Raw genomic sequence first — 16,601 nt, 5'->3', positions numbered from 1 at the left:
CATCCCATCAAGATGGGTGGGGGAAGGCATTTGGGAGTCTCTTAATTAAAAAAAAAACTAAAAGTATTTGCTAAGGGCATGATCCTATTATTAATCCACAAATAAGAATTCAGCCATCAACAGAAATACAGTGAATGGAATGATTTGATGAATCTCTAACATGACATAAAAACACCACTGTGAATCTGCTACCCATTGCACACCGCACTTCCTGGATAGAGCCTTTTCAAAATTCCAAGTTGACGTAGTTCATAGAAGAGATGACAATCTTAACATTTTACTGTATTTTACATTCACTTTGCTAAACAAAAGCCCTTAAACAGGCACAAAACACTGCAACAATATATTTACTTCCTAATAAAGCAAATCTTTTTAATAACATTGAAATAAAATGGTTTCACTTTGCATTAAACTCTATACCGTGAACTTCAGCAACATAAAAAGACTAAAAAGTCAGCATGAGAAGATATTTACAAACTTTTATAAAGCTCCTTCAGGTCTCTCCTCCTGGATGTGCGGGCCGCACTTCAGCTCAGCCACCGAGTGCACAGCTAAGGAGGAAGTCTCAGTTTTTCTTCTTTCAAGGAATAAAAAAAATATTGCATCAGAAAGGAAAGAATTGGGTAGAGAAAACATTTTTCTTTATTTTTAAGAGAAAAATGCATAGGAAAGCAACAAGAGGGTTCGGGACAGTAGCTTGAGTGTTTATCTGGTGCCTGCGAGGGAGAGAGATCGCAGTGTCCATCGGACCCTTTCCTGACATTCCGCAAAGCCATGCCAGTGCTAGAAGACAAAAGAGTGGGTCAGTTTTTCTGGTAGAAGAAATATGGATTGCTGGGCATTTCATATCGACTCCTCTCATGCCGTGGCTCTCGGGAATGGCCGACATGAACTCCTTCCTGCATCTGATTATCAGCCAAGGGCTGGCAGTGGGGCCGCGCGCCTAAAGAGAGAGTTCCTTCCTGCTCATCTGTGTCACATCTCAGCTGAGTGGCTATTAGCAGAAGTGTACCAGAGGCATTTCCTCTCTGTCCTTATGATATGAGCAAAGTCTCATTAGGTTATGATGTCATGTTTACCAAGCATTCATTACCCAGCCCAAGTTCATTGGTGAGTACCTTAGGGAAAAAATGCACACCACTGGCTAGGTGTTTCTGTGTAAAACAGAGATCACACGTTGACGATAGTCCTTATTCTTTGCTAGGTCTCTTAGAGATTTGGAAGTAAAATTATTTTTTTAGTTTTATTTTTTTGGTGGTGCTGGGGATTGAACCCAGGGCCTTGTGCATACAAGGCAAGCACTCTACCAACTGAGCCACAACCCCAGCCCCCTGGAGGTAAAATTATTGAAGGCCCAAGATACAATGGTGTGGCACCAGCAATTTCCTGGGTCGACTTCTAGCTCATCTGGGAAAAGAGGACAATGATGTCTGTCCTCTGGGAGTTGCACCTGAGATCTAGAGGAGCAGGAAGCATCCAGAAGGAAAAGGTAAGTGTGTGTTTGCATTCCAGGGGTGGCTCTTTGCCAGCCATGTCCAGCCTGGGCAGGCCACTGGCTTCCAGGGTCTCAGGGAGTCTGAGCCATACGCTTAGTCATCAGGATGCTGGAAAGGACACAGGTGTGGGCCAGGTGCTAGAGACCCTGCAAGGTGTGAGACAGTCCCATATGACACAACTGTCCTGCGCTCCACAAGGGTTCCCAGTCTCCTGCCAGAAATCTGCATCCATGAACAGTCTGGTCATGATGATCTGACCCTTGAGCTCTGCTTTATATGTAGACATAAAATATTTTTGTGGGTTTTATATACAATGCACTTTCTAGAAATGTTTTCTACTGTATAAATCAAGATAAGCTTGGTTTTTGTTTCATTTGCATTTCAGAAAGTCACAAGACCAGCGACAATATCACTGTCTACTGGAGTCACAAATCAACCACCTCTGCATTTGGAGACACCGGCTGGCTGTGAGTCTAGCTGGAGGGGTAGGCATCTGGTTTCTTCATTGTATCCAAGTATAACTGTGCCCCCAATCACGCATACATTGAAATACATATTTTTACAAATTCTTTTTATTTCTCTTTTATAATAGAAGCCTCTTTCATCTGTCATTACAGATGTTCCCTGACTTGACAATTGCTCAACTTTTGGTTTTTGACTTTACAATGGAACTGGTACTTACTCAGTAGCAACCATACTGGAAATTTAGAATTTTGATCTTTTCCTGGATTAGCAATGAGGGGTAGGATAATCTTTTGTGATGCAGGACAGCAGCAGTGGGCCACAGGTCCTGGTCAGCCACAGGATCAGGAGGATAAACAACCAATACCTACAGTGAGCTGTGTTACTAGGCTATGATGTTTGGTGGGTTAGTTATATTAAATGCAGGAGCGTGTGTGTGTGTGTGTGTGTGTGTGTTTGAGACAGGGTCTCACTAAAAACTTGTGATCTTCCAGCCTCAGCCTCCTGAGTCTTTGAGATTACAGGTAGGTGCCACCGCACTCAGATAGCATCTGTATGTTGATTTGGGTGATTACATGTGAATTTTATTTCAAAGTCACGATAGGGGAAGTCTTAATCAGGGAGGTGGAAAGCCTCTGAATGGGGAACTCAGTGAAGTTCTAGAATTCTCATTGCTTCTACTTTTGACCCTCATCTGCCTGCAGCAAACTACCTAAGTGAGTGTCTGAAACAAGACTGAGGTCTGTTTCTGCCTCTCCTAAATGAAGTCCACAGAAAGGCAATTGAAGCTGTCAGGGCAATTCCAGCCGCCATCAGAGACCCGGCCTCCTCCTACGCTTGTGTCCTTATCTTTTGTGCCAGGCTTCCATTTTCAAGGCTGGGTCCAAGAGGACTTTAGAGCTCCAATGACTGTGGCCAAAGTCCAGACAGGAAGCTGGGGATGGGAGGAGGGCCATGGGGGACCCTGCAGCTGTCTGTCCCTGCAGCTTGCCCAGAAGTCCCATCCACAACTGTGCTCCAGTCCTTTGGCCAACCCCCACCTGCAAAGGAGGCTGGGAAATGTAGTTTTTTTAGGCGAGCAACTTGTTCTCCAAAATTAAGTAGTTCTGGTAATAAGAAAGGAGGGAAGGATAGTGGAGTGTCATTTTGCAAATTGAGCTGCTGTTGCTGCTGGTGATCTGTAGAAGGATGGCCCTTCCCAGGCTCAGGGAGTCATCCAAAGAACAAAGCCCATGAAGTCCAGAGACAAGGATCTAATTGAAGCCCCCCTGATGTGTGGCCACCTTGGCCAAGTGACTTAACCTCTGAGGTTCATTTTCCTCTTGTGCACAATGGTGGCAGTAACAGCACCTACCTCCTGGGGTCATCGTGAGGTTTAAGTGCGAACTTGTTTGTAAAGGCCCTACGAGAGGCCCTCGTGCCCACTCACCCTCCTCCACCCCCTCTCTCACTCACCAACAGCACCCAGGGGTCCTCCATAGGACAGGTGGCACGCTCTTCCAGATAGAGCGTGGGGAGCAGAGGAAGCAGGTCCCTAGGAAAACCCTCGCCTCACACCTGTTAGCTCTTGGCCAGCAGCTCTTCGGGAAGGATGTGGAGACAGCTGGGGTTGGTTTTTCTGGGCTTTTCTCCATGATCCTTTCAGGCAGGGCCAGCCAGAGGCCAGGATCTTGACTGCAGTGAAGTCGGTTTACAGCATCTGCCTCCCCCGGGCGCCACCAGAAAGACCGGGAAGTGGATTGTGACAGACGGTGGCCCACTTCACATCCAGAGAGGACCGGCTTTTAAATGACTGTTCTCTCCAGCGCTACTTAGGCCAGAGGAACCAGCGCCACCTGGGGACTTGATACTTCTAGGGCTGGTACAGGACATGTTCAAGATAAGCCCGTGATGTCTTGTACCAAAGAGCACAGAAGCTACCAGGAAGGCAGGCCCCGTGGAAAGGACACAGAGGACAAAGGGAAGGAGCTCTCAGTGGCCAAAATAAGATGACTTGAGCATCAGAAAGAATAATGATTAAAATATATGGAGGAGCTGGGGTATGGCTCAGTGGGAGAGTGCTCACCTGATATGCGTGAGGCCCTGAGTTTCATCCCCAGCACTGTAAAAATTAAAAAAAAAAAATTAGTTAAAATATACACATATGGAAATATATATTTTAAAATATTCTTTAAGTGATACTGGGGTTTTTTGTTTAAGATTGATAGGAAGGAAAAGATTGATAGGGAATAAGTCATCATTCTGAGAAAAAGGTAGACCAAAGAATGAAGTAAAGGTATCTTACCAGGGCTGGGGATGTGGCTCAAGCGGTAGCGCACTCGCCTGGCATGCGTGCGGCCCGGGTTCGATCCTCAGCACCACATACAAACAGAGATGTTGTGTCCGCCGGAAACTAAAAAATAAATATTAAAAAATTCTCTCTAAAAAAAAAAAGGTATCTTACCTTTACTGGATGGACTGTATTTCAAAGTATCAATTAGTTGATGGGCAAAAATTTTATCTTTAAAAAAGAATCATTAAAAAAAAAATAAAAGCAAGAAACATAATTGAATTAGAAAACCACCATTTTGCAGCCCCTATTGAAATAATAGATCTGAAAAGCAACAATCAATGCTGCTTCAAATGGTTTTAACCACCTGGTTAAAGACCAGGGCACCTGAGGGGTAATCCGGGAGGATCCACCTGGACCCTGTGGCCAATTTCAACACTGCCCCAAGTGAAGCACCCAGATGCCCTGTGATGGACCCTGTGCGTCCAGCTGCAATGCTGTGGAAAATACCTACCACCACCATCAAGTTCTGTGTAAGTCCCTGAACCTGGCTCTAACTAGGTCCCTACACCTGATGTTAGCCAAAGGCCAAAGAGCGATCTGTCCCAGCCTCTAGCGCATCCACCACTTGACAGGAAATACAAGGGGCAGAGAAAAGACCCTGAGGACACAGTCTGCCAAGTCCAGAAGACTGGAAGTTCTGCAGGATTAGTGGCTCCAGGTCTTCAGCAAACACATGATGTGGGACAAAAAGTGGGAGAGGATATGGTCAGAGATTATAATTAATGTAAAGGACATTAAAGACCCTTAAGCCATATGCAATGGAAGGAACATCATTAGACACCAATTTGTGGAAAGAAAAAAAAACTACAAAAAGACATTTTAAGACAATGGGAGAAACATGAACATGTTTGGGGTATGTAAGAAATTAGCATAATTGGAGGATATGATAATAGTATTTTGCAAATGTTTTTTGAAAGTATCTATTTACTTATTTATTGGTACAGGGGATTGAATCCAGGGATGCTTAACCACTGAGCCACATCTCCAGCCCTTTTTTATTGTTTATTTTGAGACAGGTTCTCACTGAGTTGTTCAGGGATTCACTAAGTTGCTGAGGCTGGCTTTGAACTTGTGACCCTCCTGCCTCTGCCTCCCGAGCCACTGGGATTACACGCCCTGCTGAAAGTCTTTATTTGAGGGTGAAATATTTGTCTAAGATTTACTTTAAAATGCTCCAGGAAAAAAGAAAGAAAAAGAAAAAAGTGGGGATAGAGAGACTGGTTGGGACAGGGAGCTGGGAGCAGTTTGCTGTGGGCTGTCCTCTGCCCCTGAGGCCTGCCTGGAGCAGCCAGGCATCAGGACTGGGGAACGCAAGTAGCCCACCATCTTTATTTGAGGTTTAAAAGAAGAGGAGTCGGGGATGTGAAGGTGAAACAGGGGAAGGAGAACCAGGGGCCTAATCCCAGCTGCCTGTTGTTTGCTCACCTCCCTGAAAAGCTTCAAGCAAGTCGCATCAGAGGCCCCGGGCCTGGGCCTCATTCACCTCCTGGCCCTGCTCCGTGATGGCTCAATGGGATGTCTGGGCCCCTGGAAGTTGGTTGGCCATCATCTCTGCCATTCTGCTCTCAAGGGGCCAGCATAGCCTCTCCTTGGCTGGCTCGGGTCACCTCCACATCCCTGTGACCCAGGGACTGAATATGGTGAGAGTCCGGCTCAGTGGGCTGTCCTTCCCAGAGCCAGGCAGCGCCACCTGAATCCCAGCAGGCCATGAGCCAAGCAGGGAAACCAGGCTGCTGTCACCAACAGAGGAGGGGCTGGATCCTCCAGAGAAGACACAAAGATGTCTCCCTCTCCCTTCGCCCTCGCGGGCCTCCAACCCCACAGGGAGACGGGGCTGCCCATCCAAGGACTCAGTGGGACCCACAGAATTCCTGGCACTCAGCAACACAAGTGTGGCTGTTCCTCCTCCACCCTCGCGGATGGAGACAGTGGGTACCACAGGCTCCCCTGGAGACGGCAGGTGTGTGCCTCCTGACAGCCACCATGTCACCACAGTCCTCCTTGGTGGCATCAGAAAGGCCGAGATTTAGCAAGACACTGAGGTGGGGTTTAGGCCACCTTAAGGAGTTTGCAAAATGTGTTCAGCGGAGCCACCAGTCACTTGGACCAAGTATACGGTCAAAAATTGTTTCTTTTTTTTTTTTTTTTAATGGTCAAAAATTCTTTTTTTTTGTTGTTTTTTTTGAACTAGGGTCTGTGTTTGCCCAAGCTGGCCTTGAACTCCTAGGCTCCAGCCGTCTCCTACCTCAGCCTCCAGATCAGCTACAAGCAAAAGCCACTGAAATCAGTTTAAGCTCTTTTTTAAAGAAAAACTGATTTAAAACATCTGAAAATATTTCTATTGCGATAGGACTCTGTCCCCCAAGCTCTTGGACAGATCCCTTCTCTGGTTTCCAGTGAGAATTCTAATGTTTCCTGGCTGCTGAAACCACAGGTTGAGGAATTTTTAGTGTTTTGTCTTTCTGACCTTGGAGAGAGTCGTGTGCAAGAGGCCAGGAGCTCAGCCTTCATGGTACAGAGAGATCTGGTGGCGTGGATGGAGAACACAGGCTTGGGGTCCTTGGACAAGCGTTTCTGAGACCAGTGTCCTCATTTGCAAAATGGGGGTTAGAAGTTGGCTGAGAAATTTAAAGGAAGAAACTGGTTCTTCCCCGGCTCAGGACTTCCGCAAATGACAGCGCCCTTCCCCTCCCATCCATGCTTGTCTGAGGTCCAGGTCCTTGGTAGGGACCGGGCTGTGGCTGGCCTCCTTTGTGTGTCCCCTTTGTTCGCCATCTGTCAGGCCAAGGCGCCTGCCATCTGAGCCCAGCCTGCTCCGCCCTCCAGCCTAAGCCTGCAGGGCTTCCCTCAGAACAATGCCCAGGCTGCCTCTGGACCTCAGGGACCTCAGGGACCGGTCAGGCCTGGCCTTTGTGTGGCCTGTCAGCTTCAGAGCCAAGCCCAGATGGGCCCTTAAGGAAGGAGAAGGGGGGCAGGAGGATAGCGAGGCCCTGGGGAAACACAGTGATCTGGACACCTGGCTCCCTCGATGTGCACACCAGGCCTTGCCCGGCACTGTCTCCCCGCAGGGATGGGTCAGACTATGTGTGGGACCGACCAGGCCCAGGCACAATAGTGTCTGGATTTATGAGAACTTTACCCACAGCCCATCTGTCTCCTTCGAGCCATTTCCTTCCTCATTTTTGGACGTCAGCTCACACGCTCTCTTTTATTAGGGCAGTTCCATCTCTCGTAGAATTTTCTCCTACTGACTGGGTATTTTCTGAGTGAGGCTCTGTCCAGGAGAACGTGTGGGCAGGGGTGTGTGATTATGTACAGCAGCCCAGGGGAGAGGCAGAGGAAGTAGGAAAAAATGAAGAATCGTTTCAAATAATTAGGGGAAATCATTCCGTTTTTACATGCATGCATAACACGAGACTTGGGACATTTAGGTCTTAATGTTTCAGAACAAAATGAGTAAAGAAAAGTCTTGCAAAATAATGATCATCATCAAAAATAAGCACATTTGCCTTCACAGAGAAAGAAAATCAAATGAGGGCCTCACAAAAGAATTTACATTGTGCATTTGATCATCCTTCATAAGCCTGTGAGGCGGGCAGTGTCATCGCCTGAGCAGAACAGAGGAAAGCCGAGAGAAGGTGAGTTGGCTAAAGTCACACAGCTGGCAAAGGCTGTGCTCGTCTCAGCAGGCACCTGTGAGACACAGAGCACAGCGGCTGTAGGGCGTTGTCACTACTTGCTCATGGGTGGGCTGTATCACACAGTGGGCCTCAGTCGTCTTCTCCGTAAAGTGGGGGTATTACTCACCTGCTGTCCAAGGTGGTCCTGAGCCTTAGGTGAGATAACAGATAGGGAGGAACTTACAGTGTATACAGTAGGATGTCTCTGTGTGAATGCTGCTTTTTATCCTGGGCCCATGAGCCCTTTTAATTGGCTGCGTTCAGAGTTGGGGGTGTGGACCATCATGGCTCCCGTGTCTCCCGGAGGGAGAGGGGGGTGAAAGGAGGCAGTTCTGGCCAGCAGAGTGACCATGGGGGTCTAAAGAGGAAGAAGGCCATGGTGAGGAAGAGGAGGAGAGGAAGATGAGGAGGTGGAGGTGGGCACAACAGGCTAGAGCAGAGGGATGACTCAGAACCTGGGGACAGAGCCACGTGCATAAATGGAAGAGAGCAGACCACAGTGACCTTGGGTGCCCTGCAGCTCACACATATACCCACTGGTTCTCCAGAACTTTCCCCAGCCATCCCCAGAACAGCCAAGGTCTCCAGCAGGGCTTGTCCTCTTCCGGTCACTGTGGAATCTTTCAGAGAACAGCTGCTCACTTGGATGAAGTCCAGTTTTACCTATTTTTCTTTTTGTGTCTTCTCTAAGGAATATTTGCCGAAATCTAAATTCAAGAAGATGTTACATGAACCCTCTGGTCCATTGTGAATCAACGTTCATATTTAAGATTAAATTTCTTTTTTGTGCATGTGGATATCTAAACGTTCTAACATTCTTTGTTAAAAAGATCATGTTTTCTTCATTGGCTGATCTTGACACCTTTGTTGGAAATCAATGGACTATCTATGGGGTCTATTTATGCTTCCTATTTTGTTCCATCAATCTGTGTCTATTCATAGGCCGATACCACACTGGCTTGATTATTATGACTTTATAGTAAGTTATAAAACTAAGTAGTGCGAGTCCTCTGGGTTGTTCTTCCTTTTCAGAATGTTCTTGGTTATTCTGAGTTTTTTTTTAAATTTTTTTCATTTTTTAGAATCAACTTGTCAATTATGAAAAGCCTTTTGGAATAATTGTTGTTTTGGTTTTTTTTCATCTCGGTGACCAGAAGACCTGATAGGAACAACATAGAGGAGGTAAAGATTATTTGGGCTCAGGGTTTCAGAGGTCTCTCAGTCCATAGATAATCAACTCCATTGCTGTGTACCTGAGGGGAGGCAAGACAACATGGCGGAAGACTGGGGTGGAAGGAAGCAGCTCAGGACACGGAAACCAGGAAGCAGAGAGAGAGTGCATCACTCATAGGAACAGACTATAAACCTCAAAGGCACCCCCCACCTACTTCCTCCAGCCACACCCTTCCTGCCTACAGTTATCACCCAGTTAATCCATATCAGTGGATTAATCCATGGATTAGGATACAGCTCTCATAATCGTTTCACTTCTGAACATTCTTGCATTGTCTCACACATGAGCTTTTGGGGAACAACTAATATCTAAACCATGACAATTGTCTTACTCCATTTTCTGTGACTATAACAAAATGCAACAATCTGGATAATTTATAAAGAAAAGTCCTTTTGGAGTTTCTAGTTCTAGAGGCTAGGAAGTCCAAGATTGGGTGGCCATGTCTGGTGAGGGCTTTCTGCTGCTTCAAAACATGGTAAAGAGTAGAGGGCAGAAGAGGACAAGAAGGCCTGGCCTGGCTTTATAACAACACCACAATCACAATCAAATTTCAACATGAGTTTCAGAGGTGATAAACTATAGCAAATATTTATTGATATTGTGCTGAATTCATACATCAATTCTGTGGAATTTGCATTTCAATATTGAATCTTCCGATTTATGAATATGGTATATCTGTCCATTTATTTGCATTTTCATTGTCTTCATATAAATTTTACATATACTTATTAGAACTTAATCTTTTATGTTTTATGTTTTTCATGCTGGTACTAATGGTACTGTTTTATACATTTTAATTTCCAATTATTCACTGGAAGTATATAAAATATGATAAGTTTTGCATATTAATTTTGTATTCTCTGTTGCTTTTTCTATATAAGTACTTTGAGCTTTTTTACCTACATGACCATGTCAAAATTTTATTTTTTCCTTTCCAATCTGAATGCTTTTCATTTTTTTTTTTCCTGATTACAAGTACAGGGATCAAGGATCTCTTGCATGGTATTGAATAGGACTTCTGAGAGTGAAAATTATGTTTTCCATTGTTGGAGGAGGGCTTCAGACTTTCATCAGTAATAGGAGTATAAATGCAGTTTCTCAACTCTTTATTAGGCTGAGAAATTTCTTTTCTTCACTTTTATTTTTAGTTTGCTGAGAGTTTTTTGTTTTTTAAATAACAAACAGGAATTGTATTTTTTGCATTTATTGAGATAATAACAGAGTATTCTCTTTTAGCATTTTGACATTGTGGATTTAATTGGTCGATTTTTTCATGTTGAACAAATCTTGCATTTCTGGTAGAAGCTCTACTAGGTCATGATGAATTATCTTTTAAAATTAAATTTGGTAAATTTTAAAGAGGTATTTACATCCATGTTTATGATCCATAGGTGTCAGTATATTGTGTTTATAATATTATTCAATTTTCTTATCATCTTTAGCTTTAGTATCAAGGTCAGTTGGCCTCACAGACCTGGTTGATGTTTCCTCCTTTTCTGTTTTCTGGGAGAGTTTGTAAAGCTGGTATTGTTTCCTCTTTAAATATTTGTAGAAATCACAAATAACACCATCTGGGATTGGAATTTTCTTTGTGGAGAGTTTCTAACTCTTAACTCAGTTGTTGTTGTTTTTTACATAGAGTTGTTCAAGTTATATGTTTCCTATTGAGTGAGTATTGGTAATTTGAATCTTTCTGGGAATTAGTCTATCTCTTCTAAGTTATCTTTTTTTTTTTTTTTGTACCAGGGATTGAAACCAGGGAGCCTTGACCACGGAGTCACATCCCCAGCCCTCTATTTATTTATTTATTTTTATTCGGAGACAGGGTCTCGCTAAGTTGCTTAGGGGCTTGATAAGTTGCTGAGGCTGGCTTTGAACTTGTGATCCTCCTGCATCAGCCTCCCAAGCTGCTGGGATTACTGGCCTAGGTTATCAGATTTACTGGTACCTGGCCTCCTTTGTGTGTCCCCTTGGTTCACCATCTGTCAGGCCAAACTCTGGACGTAACATTTTTCCAGTAGGAAAAATGATAGGATCTGTAATGATATTTCCTCTTTCATTAACGACAGTGATCATTTGTGCCTTTTCCCCTTTTTCTTTATTAGTTTGGTTAGAGATTTTGTCTTTTCCAAAAAACGGTGTTTTGCTAACTTACAGATTCTCTTTGTTTTCAAATCTCACTGATTTCAGCTACTCTACTTATTATTTCTCCTGCTTACTTTGGATTTACTTTATTATTTTCCTGATATCTTCTCATAGAAGAAGAGATTATTGCTTTGAGTCCCTTTCTGTTTTGTAATATAAACATTCAATGATATAAATTGTTTTATAAACATTATTTTAATTTTAAAAATCCATAGATGTCAGTATATTGTTTTTATGATGTTATTCAATTTTGAAATTTAAAAATTTTTAACTATGAATTGTGACTTTTTCTTTAACCATGAATTATTAAGAAATATGTTGCTTGATTTCCAATTTTTCATGAATGTTACAGATATTCTCTGTTACTGATTTTTGGTTTAATTTTGTCTCATTCAAATGATTTTACTTTGCATGATGTCTAGTCTTTTAAACATTTTGAGGTTTGTTTCACAGCTGGGAATATGGTCTCTGTGCATGTTTGTTCCATGTGCCTTGAAAAGAGAATGTGTTCTCCTCTTTGGGGTAGAATGTGCTATAAATGTCAACGAGATCATGTGGGTTGATCTCTGTGGTTTCAATGTATCCAAGCCTGTTCTATGGCCCCTGGTATGTTCTACCTTGGTGAACATACTGTTGTGATGTAGACAGGAGGGATCCCCCAACAGCTCATGTGTGGCACAATGCAATAAGTTTAGAGGTGAAATGACTGGGTTATGGGAGCCTTAACCTGATCAGTGCATTGATCCACTTGCATTGATTAACTGTGGTGGTAACTATGGGCAGGTAGGGTGTGGCTGGAGGAGGTGGGTCCCTGGGGGTGTGCCTTTGAGAGTTCTATTTCTATGCTTCCTGAGGTCATGTCCTGGGCAGTACCCCCCCCCCCCCGCCCCCCGACACCCTTCTGCCTTGTGTTCTGGTGTTCTGCTCCATCTTAGGCCCAGAGCTAGGGAGTCGACCATCAATGGACTGAGACCTCTGAAAACGTGAGCCCCCAAATAAATTTTTCCTTCTCTAATTGTTCTTGTGAGGTCTTTTGGCCACAGCAGTGAAAAGGCTGACTAAAGTACATACCCTGGAGACTGAATGGTGTATATTCTACAGGCATCAAATACAGTGTTCTATAAATATTAGCCAGGTTAACATAGCTAGCAGTGCTGGTCGGATCATTAACGTCATTCCTCATTCAGGGGGTAGTTATTCTGTCATTTTCTTGGAAAGAGATGTTAAAATCATCATCTGTGACTTTGGAATTGCCTTTTTTCCCCCCTTTAATTCATACTTTTGCTTCATGAATTTTGAAGCTATATTATTAAGCCTGTACATATTTATGACTGATATGTCTACATGATTGATGACCCCTTTATAATTATTAATGGACCTTTTATCTCTGCAATACTCTTTATCTCTGCAATACTCTTTGTCTTTGTTTTTGCTTTGAATAGGCTTGATACTATTAATATGGTCACTGTAGCCTTCTAGTACTTGGTGTTTGCTTGTTACAGTTTTAAAAATCTACTTTCTTTCAGTTTCTCTGGAATTTTATTTTAAAGCCTGTCTTATAGGCAGCATTTATTTGAGTGTATTTTTAAAAATATACTCTGACAATTTTTATCATTTAATTAAAGAGATAGTCAAAACATCTGATAGGACTGTTTATCTAGTTGGTGCGTTGGTCAGCTTTCCATTACTGTGATGAAATGCCTGAGAAAAATAACTTAAAGAAGGAAAGGTTGATTTTGGCTCATGGTTTTAGAGATTTCAGACCATGCTCACTTGGCTCTGTTGATCCTGGGGGCTGTGGTGAAGCAGACCATCATAGAGGGGAGGATGTGAGAGAGCAAAGCAGCTACCTCATGGCAGCTAGGAAGCAGAGGGAGAATGCAGCTGGGCACAAGGACATGCCCCCAGTGACCTACACCTCCAACAAGGCCCCCCACTACAGTTCCCAGTAGCACCACCAGCTGGGGACCAACCCTACAGCACATGAGCTCTTGGGGGCCATTCTAGGTTCAAACCATCATAGTTGGATTTAGGTCAATAACTTTATTATTTCTTTTATGTTTTTTCTATTTTTAAACTTTAAGAGAATTTTTCCATCCCTCTTTTCCTATCTTCTTTCAAATTGAGTCTATTTACCTCCTAAAGAGGGAAGAAGAGGACTTTGGGGTTTTGTTTTCCGTGCTGGGAATAGAACCCAAGGCCCTGGACATGCCAGGCAAGTGCTTTATCACTGAGCTATATTCCCAGCCATTTTAAAAAGAAAAATTATTTTGAAACAAGGTCTAAGTTTCCCAGGCTGGCCTTGAACAAACTTGCAATCCTCCTGCGTTGCCCTCCCGAGTGGCTGGGGTTACATGCATGTACAACTCTGAACTTAAGAGTTCAGAGTTTTTTAACTTTTACTTTTTGAACATTCCATTTTGATTTATCAATTGACTTTTATCTAAGTGTCTTGTTTGTTTGTGTGTTTGTTTGTTTGTGTTTGCAGTGATGGTGGTAGAACCCAGAACCCATGGCCTGGTGCATGTAAGGCAGGTGCTCTACCACTGAGCTACATTTCCAGCTTTGCAGTTCTTTTTGTAGTTTCAGTAGGAACTATAATATTCATTCTTCACTCTTCATAGTCTCCTCTCTCCCTCTCTTTCTTTCCCACTCTCCCTCTCTTTTTCTCTCTCCCTCTCATAGTCTACTTAGGGTTACTCTCATACCTCCTAACTCATCCTTTATGCCTTAGTTGTTACATATATTGCTTCTACACATATCATAAACCTTATAAGGTAATATAGTTTTTGTTTAGACAGTGAATAAGTTTTAAAGCCATAATAATAGCTTTCTGTATTTACCCATATATTTACGGGGATGATACTTTTCATCTCTTTCAGAATGTCCAAATTTCCATGTAGTCTCATTTCCTTTCACCTTGAAGAATTTCCTAGAGTTTTGTCTTTGTTTTTGATTTATCAAGTATGTCTGCCAGTGACCTGTTCTCTTATACCTAAAACAAATCTCTCTTTTCACTTCATTACTTGAAGAATACTTTCACTGGATATAGGGTTCTAACTAGACACTCACTGATACTTGAATCATTTTCCCCTCTCTATATTACTTTTTTTTTTTATTTTTTGGTACTGGAGATTGACCCCAGAGGCTCTCTTTCACTGAGCTCCATTGCCAGCCCTTTTTATTTTCCATTTTGAGACAGGGTCTTGCTAAGTTGCTGAGGCTGGCCTTGAACTTGGGATCCTCCTGCCTCAGCCTCCTGAGTTGATGGGAGTATAGGCATGCACCACCACACCCAGCTAGTATGTCAATTTTTTTCAATCTTCTTTCAGAAAATTTTCCTTTATCTTTGGTTTTATCAAGTTGACTGTGGTATGCCTAGATATCATTTTTTTAAGAGAGAGAGAGAGAATTTTTTTAATATTTATTTTTTAGTTTTCAGTGGAACAACATCTTTATTTTTATGTGGTGCTGAGGATCGAACCCAGCCAGGCGAGCATGCTACCGCTTGAGCCACATCCCCAGCCCTAGATATCATTTTTAAAACTATTTATGCTATTGTTGGTTCGCTGAGCTACTTGAATCTTCAAATATATATATTTCACCAAATTGGAGTCATTTCCAGCAACCAATTATTTGCTAGAAATAAATATATTTATTTATAGTATATTTTCTGCCCTATTTTCTCTCTTCCCCTCCTCTGCAACTACTAGGACACCTTTTGTATAGTCTCCTAGGGCCATGCATCTTTGTTCACTTCTTTTTTTTCCCCTCTTCCTCTTATACAGATTTGTATTAGTCTATTTTCTGCTGCTATAACAAAATACCACACATCAGATAAATAAATCATAGAATTTCACTTGTCTCGTGGTTCTGGAGGCTGAGAAGCCCAAGACTGCATCTGGTGAGGACTTCTGGCTGCATGACAACATGGTGGAAGAAGAAAGGAGCAATCCGTGTGGCCTAAATTCATTCTATGATAAGGAGCCCACTCCTGTAATAGCTAACCCATCCCCATGACAGTAACCTAAGCCATTCATCAGGACAACTAAATCTCCAGGACAAACCATAGCAAGACTGAGTGCTTTCTCTTGAGCTATTGTCAAGGTCATGGATTCTTCTTTCATTTGAATTCTTTTTTAAAGCCCAACTGGTCCTTTTTTTCTAACTTCACATATTATACCTCTCCTTTCTAGATTTTCCACTTGGTCCATGTTTACAAATGCTTCTTGACTTATGAGAGGGTTCTATCTTGATAAATACATCATAAATTTAAAATATTCTGATTTGCAAATACCTTCAATACCCCGATAAACACATTCTGCACCATTTCCTTTTTCCTGCTCCTTTGGGACTCTAAAAAATCATAACTTCTAGTGTCCCTCTATTTACAAGTGTTGTGTCCCGACAAGCTCATTGTGAAGTCAGTCCCTTGTAAGTTGAGGACTATCTATGTGTTCCTATATATATCCTGATAGTTCATATATTTTTCATTCATTGTGAGTATATTTTCCTTTACATCCTTGAGTGTAGTTAAATAAAATCTTATATGATTATTTGAACATCTAGGTTATCTGAACGTTGGCCTCTTGGGGGTATTTTGTTTATCCGTTTTCCTTGTTGGTTGATGGGATTTTCCTTATTTTCATATGTCAGTTAATTTCAGTCTGTACTCCCAAGCTTGTTGAGACCGTTAGATTCTGGTTTCTATGTTTGTTTGATTCTCAGTGGGCAAGTATCTTTGTTGGATTCAAATTACAAATTCTATTGCTTGACTGGAAGCTCAAATCCCAGTTCACTTCCATTTTTCTTAAGTAGGCTGCTCACAATCTATCCAGGATGCATGGGTTAGGGATTGTACTGAGATTTGAGTAGAAATTTTGCACAGAATGTGGGACTTTACCTCTCTAGATGTCTTCTTTATGGGGTCCTTCCTCATTTTTCAATGGCTACCATTGCCCTGAACTCTGTCATAGTTTTTTAGGACAGAAAGTCTACAGATTCCTTCACAGAGGTTTTGCTTCCTTGTCTTTTAATTGTGTTGTTGCTCTTGTTAAGTTATTTTAGGAATAAAAATTAGCAAAGTGTTTGTGCGAGTGGGGTCATTCCTGGCAAAGGACCAGCATGTGCCAAGACCCAGGGTAAGAGGGGAGATTGACAATTTGAAGACCTGGGAACAGATTAGAGCATGACAAACACAGAGGGCTCTCAGAGGACAGGGCGCCACTCAGCAAACTGTGTGGTCCAGTTTA

The 16,601-nt window shown here is 42.7% G+C and overlaps 1 non-coding gene across 1 annotated transcript; it reads right to left on the bottom strand.

Moving 5' to 3' along the window:
- Positions 1 to 1,252: 1,252 nt before the first annotated feature.
- Positions 1,253 to 1,325, bottom strand: Trnat-ugu (transfer RNA threonine (anticodon UGU)). Its single transcript has one exon. It is a non-coding gene; the product is annotated as a tRNA-Thr (tRNA).
- Between the last annotated feature and the right edge of the window lie 15,276 nt (positions 1,326 to 16,601).

Source organism: Marmota flaviventris, chromosome 8, assembly GCF_047511675.1.
Source record: "Marmota flaviventris isolate mMarFla1 chromosome 8, mMarFla1.hap1, whole genome shotgun sequence".
Classification (NCBI taxonomy): domain Eukaryota; kingdom Metazoa; phylum Chordata; class Mammalia; order Rodentia; family Sciuridae; genus Marmota; species Marmota flaviventris.
The sequence above is the reverse complement of the archived record's forward strand: the minus strand, read 5'-3'. Positions and strand labels throughout refer to the sequence as shown.